Here is a 9,207-nt window from a genome sequence, read left to right on the forward strand (position 1 = left end):
AAGTGCTTCTAAATAGGGATTTGTGTTTATTTCAAAGACAGACAGCTCCTCTACATTGAAAGAACTCCTGGATGGGGAAAACATTTCCAACAGGGCAAGGTAATCTTGACTGTCATGTTTGTTTCTGTACCCCATGTTGCTTGCCTATTTAACAAGAGAAACAAAATAAAATGGACAAGCTTTGAAGTGGGCAGCATGTGGGGGCTCTGTGTCCCCAGACACTGACTTCAGATGATCTCCCATGGTACAGAAGTTTTAGCTTTTTAATGGCAGTTATTGACAAGTCAATTCCATGGCACCAATCCAAGGAAAAGAACCTTGTCACTATGAAGAAAGCTTTCAAAGCAAGAATTGCATTTCCAGTCTAGGTCTTTAATATGGACATTAAGTTGCCCAGATATAGCAAGGAATTTGAGGATGGACCTCAAACAAAATAGTCATTCACTTTTGCCCTATGTTCAGTGTTTCCCTTGTTGTCTCAGGCTCCCTCTGCTCTTGAGCAAACCAGCCCTAAGTGCACAGAGAAGTACATCTACCCTCATCTTTGAGTGCCTGTAAGTCTAGCACAGGCTGAGCGGAATCAGAGCTAAAGTGCTGTGAGTCTCGTCAGCTGTCCTCTGGCTTGTTTTATCCCATCCCCATGGGAACCATACTGGTGTTCACCCAAACCTTGGTTGCCAGTGGCAGTTCACATATTTGACTTCAAAGTGCCCCCAGTCCAGGTCAGGATCACTGCACATCTGGATGGCTGCCAAGGTTTCTCTGCTGTCCTGCTCATGCCCACCATGCTGTCTCATTAACCCTTGAGCAAACACCTAGGACCAGCACTGAACTCTACACTTCTTCAGCCTGAAGCCCTTCCTAGCTCTTACCAGGTTTTCATATCACCCAGCTTGATCATTTGTCTAATTTTCATGCATTTCCTTCCTGTGAGGTCTGTGTAAGAATGGACAAGAACCATTTCTTATTCACTACCTCCCTGGAAGACAGAGACATTCGTTGTCATCAAAAGCACAGAGTTGTTCTCGATCTCCTTTGGGTGACAATCACACAACCACAAAGAAGCTCCCACTGTTCTCAGCCTGCTCTGGTTTCTACATTTTAGAGGGAACTCCCTGGATAGCTAAGCATTGTGGTTCTGGATCACAGCCCTCTAGGATAGCATCCATTGTTATGATTGCTGTGGGATCAGAGAACACACCCCTGTGCTCCTTGGCTCCCCATTCACCAGGAGCAATGGGACACGGTGTATGACCCATCACTATAAAACAGTTGGAAAGAGCATAGTGCTCCAAGATTTGGCATCTTTTCTCTCTGCCAACGGTTAGGTCTTTTCATCCATGGAATACCCTATTGTTTTTTAAAGAAAATATAGAACAGAGAAAATGGAGCTGGCTGGTCCAGCTAGAGCAGTGGACTGAACTGACCTGACAGCCGCTGGGAGTCTGAGGAGGCTGTAACAAGACCTTATCACCAATTAAGTGTTCTAGAACCTGGTTTAGGACTGTGCAACTATGCCCACACATGATGAAGAATGTAGATGCCCAGAAGTGATGCCAGGGCCCATACAACCTAAGGGAACCCTAGAGAATTAGACTCCTAACACCGGAGTGAACAGCTTAAACTAATACAGCTAGGATATCCTTGGTTCACAGGATAGTGCCTTGTGACAGTTACCGGATATCTGAGATTTATGTCTTAAACAAAATTGTTTTATAACAAGTGATGAATGAAACAGACTTCTGTACAGAAAACTGGGTTTTAAGTTCTGTCACCCTGGTACAATCTCTGTTTTATGAACATGAAAGTGTCTCTTCATTGCTAAAAATCCAGCCCCTTTCTAGATGTTGGAAAACTGTCGAATACAGAATACATAAGCTTTATATATATATTTGAACTAATGCCGTTTTTTTTAAAGTTTACTGAAGATGTTTTCCTGTTCAGACCTGTTTATTTAAGGGACCCTACATGAGATCCCTGGCAGCTTTTTTTACTTAGTATTCAAAAGGATCATAGTTTAAAGGTTCAACATGATATTGTCCACCAGAAAGACTATGGTTTTCCTTTTGAATTTCTAATTCTGATGTTTTAATAGCCTAGGAAAAATAGGACAATATTTTAAAATGTATGGAAACCAATATGAAAGGATAGAAATAACTTGTAAAATAAAAGTCTGAGTTTCCCAGAACCTAAAGAAGTAAATTTGGTGTCCTGCCATGCTGGCTGTTCGCCTCACTGAAAGCAGTGAGGTAATTTTTGTGAGAAGGTAATAGTGCCCTGTTACCTTGGCTTTCTGGGAGACTTAAGGATACAGTGTAGGGAGATTTTCAGCTTTCTTACCTATTAGTGATAAGGAAGAAAAATCATTTGAATAAAATAAAGGATAATCAGATAGGCTTTAGAAATGACTCAGTGGTTATGAGCACTGACTGCTCTTCCAGAGGACCCAGGTTCAATTCCCAGCACCCACATGGCAGCTCCCCACTGTCTGTAACTCAAAGACCTGACACCCTCACACAGGCGTCCATGAAGGCAAAACACCCATGTACATGACATAAAAATAAATAATCTTTTCCAATAATTAATTTTATTTTATGTGCATAGGTGTGAGAGTGTCAGACCCCTTGGAACTGGAGTCACAGAGAGTTGTGAACTGCCATGGTGGAACTGAACCCAGGTCCTTCGGAAAGTGATAGTGATCCTAACCACTGAGCCATCTCTCCAGCCTAAATACATTATTTAAAAAAAATGGATAGGTAGTATTTTTTTTTACCAGATCTTTTAAACACTCTTGTTTTAGAACAATGTCAAGGCTAAGATTCCTTGGGAATGGCTTTGATTGCAAATGCCTCTTGCTTTTCCAGCACTGAGGCTGGACTGAGTATCCAATTGTAATGCATTGTGGGAGAAGAGACTGTGACACCAATGTGCACCTTCTGAAGCAAATTTGCAAAGCTCAGGAGGTCTGAAGGAGGAGCTGACTGACTAGGAAGGCCTAGGTCTATAGGAGGAAGGTTAGAGGGAAGGCCAAGCACATTTTTTCAGATCTGGTTGGATTCTATAAGACCACGTGGTTGGATTTTATAAGACCACGTGTAGTTTTATAGGCTGTTCACAATGTACTGACATACCATATTCTATCTTCTCCTCTGGGCTCTTATCTTTGCCCATTCTCACATCATCTCTGTATGCAGTGTTTTCCCAAATCAACTCTATCAGAGTCAATGATAGAACTTAAAAGGAAAAAGAAAAAAGATCCTCAGAGCATTCTCTAGACTACCGAATCAGAATTTCCTGGGCCGAGGCCCAAGAATCTGTATTTTTACAAAGCTTTCCAAATGATGTTGATAAGCAGCCAGCTTCTGAGCATCGCTCATGTGGTGGAAAGAATTCGATTTGCACCTGGGCTCAACTACCAACTTCTTGAACAGCTTCTGACAAGTCAACTCCTGGGTCATCAGGAAAACAGCGAAGTGATGCCCAGTGACGCTTTGGACCATGAAAAGGCCCTGCATGTGGGATCTACCTCAACGTGACTTTAATTGGCTGAGTTAGTTAAAACTCTGCGGATGACCCAGAAGCCTCCCAGAGAGGTTTTTTTTTTCTCTTCCTAGAAAAAGGGTTTAGCTTCCTCTTCCATGTTTAATTCCTTACGAAACTTGGCTTCTCCCTTCATCAGTCACCAAGGACAAGCCCATATGTAGATGAGTCATGAGCCCATTACGCCATGTGTTCTAAAACCCTTTACTGCTAAAGAAACACTCAACAGTTAGTGCATATTGCTTCTCCATATCTCTTTCCAAATTGCTAGTACAATTTCCATTTCTGGGGAATTACATCGACATGTCTGGATCCAGCTCTTTTATCTTTGCATTTCCAACTGCTCTGTTTTCCTTCTTTCTTCCCATCAAATTCTCATATTTTGACATTTTTAAGACCAACTCTTCCTTGATCTTTTCCTTCCTGTAATACAATGCATCAAAAAGAGCCCGTTCTCCTCGGTGCACTTTCTCTCCAAACACAAAATACTCTGAAGTTCAAATTATCTTCCTCTGAGTGAGTTAACATCTCAAAAGACTTGTGGTTTTATCCATCATAAACAAGAGTGTTTTAAATGAACTCTGCTTCTCTTCTCACAAGAAACACAGAAAGACTGGGACAGAGTAAAATGAAATTGTAAAAAAAATAAATAAATAAAAAGAAAGAAAGATATGTATTAAAATAGTGGTGATAAAAATATTTATATTGTTACAATGTGAAATGTTTAAATTGTTTCATATATATATAATGGACCAGGAACAAAAAATACTTTGGCCTCTTAAAAAGTATGTTTGCTCTGATATGTGTTCACAGACTGTATCCAAAGTACCCCTTCTCTTAGGATAGATGGTGGATGGTGCCCTGCACACAAAGTCTCTAATCATATAAGAATGTTGCAGCCTTTGCTTGTGTGCCTACTGACCTGAGCATATTAACATAGTATTAGTGCTGATGGTATTGTCTATTAAACATACCACTTGCCAAAGTAGAAGAAATACTACGTTCACGCCTTCAGTCCCTTCCTTTCCTTAACAAAAAAATGCTGCAATGTGGTTTGAGTTGTGAATCTATTGAAGACATCTTTGATGAATCAACAGTCAAGACATAAGTAAAAAGTGATTCGGAAAATTCTTTGTGGCCTGTTGGTAGTGGGTAAAATAGAATATTTGGGCATCTCTTCATTTTCCATCTGGCTCTTTTTTTTTTTTCTTTTTTTTTTAAGATTTATTTATTTTTATTATATGTAAGTACACTGCAGCTGTCTTCAGACAATCCAGAAGAGGGCGCCAGACCTCGTTACAGATGGTTGTGAACCACCACGTGGTTCCTGGGATTTGAACCTCGGACCTTCGGAAGAGCAGTCGGGTGCTCTTACCCACTGAGCCATCTCACCAGCCCCCATCTGGCTCTTTTATGACCCCCTGTCAGTCCCTAAGTTCAACTGATATTACAAAAAAAATAATAATAATTACTTCCGGCCCTGGGTATTATTGGCAAGTTGCAAAAATAATTTGAGTTTTCTTGGACAACTGGCCCATCTCAATAGGATAGATTATTTCTCTCAAAAAATTAGATTATTACATCACTCAAAAAAAAAGCATCATTTAAGTTAAAAAGTTCCCAACATTTGGGATACTAAGTTAGCTAACTGCCCAATCTAAAAAGCAATCAAAATAAAGCCAAAGCATAATAAAAGATGGCAGGGACACACCTCCATGTGAACAGCCTTCATTAATGCATTTAAGGCAGGAAGGAGTGATCCCTATGTCAAAACTAATGACACAGCTTAAGCTTGACTTATGTCTATGCTACAATCGCTTATTTTCTTTAGAGGAAGCCTTCTTATTTTATCAGACAAGAAGACTGGAAAAAGTAATCTTTAAATTTCCAAAATCATACCTTTCTCCTTTAAGCTATTAAGTAAAGAGGATTAATGGCTAACCTGAGATCAGTACAACGGGGCAATGCACTGGCTCTTGACAGAATAGTCAAGCTACCAATAGTGTGGCTACCTCTACATGGAAAATATAAATGATAGTTGCCAGTCAGGAATCTGGATGCAAACCAGAGCAGCAAACAATATGCATCTCTACAATACTCTCTGAAGGAGGAGGGAGAAAATACTTTTCTGCAGTTCCTATGGCTGTTATCAGAAACCTTAGCTGCAGACAAGCTAGCATTCTGCTGTCCAGACAATGGTTTTGTGGTGTCCTGCATCCACCTTAATGTTATGGTCAGGGTAGTGACACCAGCCTCCACTTCCTGACCTGTAGATTCCAGCGATGCTAGTGACCTTGAAGTGACTTAGCCCGGCCACGGATCCCTGTCTCATGCTTCACAACATCTTCAAATAATTCTGCAAGCATCTAATGCCTCATAGTAAAGTCCTTTCATCCAGGGATATCCCAGAGTGAGAATGTGTTTCTTGCATGGAATTTACCTTCACATCAATTTCAAGAAGTATGTGTGGTCATGCCCATTTATTTTTCAGATGCAAGAAGATTCCATGAGCTGAAAGTTCTCCACTTCTAAGTTATACACGTTATAAATTATAATACTCATCATCAGTGTAGTTCTAATTACAATTTTTGTGTATCTAACTGCTTTGTTCACTTACAGTGATGTAAGATTCAGTACTAGTAAACCATTGGGCATCTTTATGCTCACCATGCTATGGGATCAGCTCTATGAGGTAAGGACCCCTATTTTACGCATTTTTGTAGAAGATTCTGCACTGGTTGGTTTTTAGTGTCAATTTGGCACAACTTAGAGCCACCTGGGAAGAAGAAACCTTGAATGAGGAAATGCTCAGATCAGATTAGACAGTGACCATGTCTGTGAGAGGTAGTTTTGATTGGTGATTGGCCCAGACCAGGGTAGGCAGCACCCTGGGCAAGTGGGCCTGGATTATACAAGAAGCCTAGCTGAGATGCTCAGGAAAGTAAAATCCATGGTTTTTCCTCTAGTTCCCACTCAGCTTTCCTCACTGATCCTCCATGACCTGGAAGCATAAGCCAAATAATCCCCTTTCTCTCCAGTTTGCTGTTGGTCATAGTGCAGCAGAAATCAAACTAGGACAACCTCCCTGTCCCAGAACAGGGCTCAGTGTAAAGGGCACCCAGAATATATCCTTGATAACGACTACTTAATGAATACGTAAAATGTTGTGGCAAGGAAAGTAACAACAAAAGATGAAGATCCACAGTGGAATCCAATGCTTGCTCAGAACGGCTATCATGAAGAGCAGGATTGTTACCCTACTCACAATACACTGGTGCTCAGCTATCCTTCAAATGCAACAAATGGAGGAGTGTAGATGGACTTCTGCACTTCTAGCTTAGATGTGTTATCATAGGACAGTGACTTTGGAAAAAAAGACCTTTGCATCTGTTGGGCCACTCCCAGAAAAGCCTGAGAATCTTAAAGGTCATAGCACCCCTATATCTTTGGGTGTGTGTGTGTTCCTGTGTATAAAGATGCACATGTGAATACAACTGTGTGAACACATACATGTGTGCATGTGTGGTGTATACATGTATATGTGTTCATATGTGTGTGTACATGTGTGCTGGTATGTGTGAGGCTGAAGGTTGTTGTCTTTCTCTACCCCTCATTTTCTGAGGCAGGGGCTCTCAATGGTCCCAGATCTTACTGATTGGCTAAAGTGGCTAGAAAATAAGGGTCAGGGATTAAAGTGGCACTTGTCTAGCCTGGGGTTACAGAGTCTCCCAACATCTGCTTTTCCATCGGAGCTGAGAACCTGAACTCATCTCTCTAATCCAGACCTCAGTTTTCATTTGTTTGTTTGGTTTGGTCCTGGTTTTAAGACAAGAGTCACCTACTGACCAATTCCTCTCAGCTGGCTGGCCCACAAGCCCCAGGGAACTGTATATATTCACCTTTATGGTCCTGGAATTGCAAGCACGTCACCGTTCTTGGCCTTTTAACCATGGCCTTGGGAATTAAACCTATGGTTTTATGCTTCTGTGCAAGCATTTTATCCACTGAGCGATGGAGCCCATCCTTCTTTATACATATGCTAAGATGAGGAAAGTTTTAGAAGTTTTTTCAAAACGTTCCTTAACATTCATTCATTTGGCACCCAGGTATGTTTTCGGAAGGCTCTCTGGAAGATCTCAGGCTTAAAAGGAAGGACAAGACAGAGTCAATGGCCTCAGGGAGCTCTAACTGTTGACTGAGGCAAATGAGGGAGTGCTTCACAGCAGAGAGTACTGGGTGCTCAGAGTTTAAGGCACTAGTGAAAATGTAGAGATTTTTAACATATTATTATGCAGAAAAGGATGCTGACAGAGAAAAGACAAAAATGGCTTGAACACTGATCTACAAGTGAGACAATGATTTTTAAAACCCCATGATCTCAAGAAAATCCTCCCCTTCTTCTCATAGACCAGATTTCCCAGCTTCCCAGACTCTCCACCCTATTGGTTTAGGACACACACCCTTGTTCCTCTCATAATTTTGCACATGCATTGCCCTGTTTTTTTTTTTAATCATTGTAAGAAATACTTGAAGAAATAAGTTATAAAGAGAAAAGATTCACTGTTTAGACACTTTACCCATTGACTGGTTATACCCATTGCCTTGCTGTGAGCAGCATGTCATGATGGGAGTGTGTGGCAGAGCGTGACCAAGAAGCAAAAGAGAGGGGATGGAGAGTTTCCTTGAGGGCATATCCTCAATGATTTGAAACTTTCCCATGAGTACTTTTAAAGAGGCCTTTGCCTATTAAAGACTGAGTCACTTCCCAGTAACACTACACACAGGAACTGAGCTTTTAACATATGCATTTGCCTAAACCATCAGAAGCATTCTGCTCTCTTTTCTGATGTATATCCTGTGAGCAGGCTACCACTCTCCTCCTAGTCAACCTGCTTCTCTGTCTCTTTTGTTTTTTGTGATTGGGTCTCATTCTGTAGCCCAGATTGACCTTATGGGATTACAGATGTAAGTCACCATGCCAAGCTAAACTTCCCTTCCTCTGAGACTTTTTCATACTTCACAGATATTTTTTTTTCATCCCTGACTTCTACATCTGATCAGCCTCTACACTGTGAGTGTCTGTGTCTTGTGTGGCACAGTCTCAACTCATGAAACACTTGGGTGAATCATATCACCTTACAGAGAAGTCACAGTTACTATCAATGTAACAAACTGGGTATCCAATGAGATCTTTTTTCTACTGCCAGCGTCTTCTATGTTTGGAGCAGTGTGTTGCCTTATGCAGCTGAGACAAAAACACTATGAGGCAAAGTCATGGGCTCTCCTCAATTGTATAAATGTATATTTAAAAATCCTACTGTCCTGGGATACAGTGTATAACATGCCTGTCTTTATTTTTTAAGATTAATTTATCTGTATTTTATGTGTATGCATGCCTGATCACACCGCATCCTATAACCTAAATCCATATTCGGGGATCCATTACTAATCAGTTAGAATCACAAGAAGAAGGGGCTGGGTTGGTGAGCTGGGATAAGATTGGGCAGGGTATGATGGAAACTCCCATTCTGATCATACAACATTCTATATAGAAGGGAAGGGGGCGGATGGAGAGATGGCTCAGCGGTTAAGAGCACTGACTGCTCTTCTGAAGGTCCTGAGTTCAAATCCCAGCAACCACATGGTGGCTCACAACCATCCGTAACA

General features: G+C 41.2%; 1 protein-coding gene across 3 annotated transcripts in view; it reads right to left on the reverse strand.

The window, feature by feature from the left end:
* The window catches only part of Scg5 (secretogranin V), a 62,868-nt gene that overhangs the window by 4,858 nt on the left and 48,803 nt on the right, over positions 1 to 9,207 (reverse strand). The window lies entirely within an intron of this gene.

This window comes from Mus caroli, chromosome 2 (assembly GCF_900094665.2).
Source record: "Mus caroli chromosome 2, CAROLI_EIJ_v1.1, whole genome shotgun sequence".
Taxonomy (NCBI): domain Eukaryota; kingdom Metazoa; phylum Chordata; class Mammalia; order Rodentia; family Muridae; genus Mus; species Mus caroli.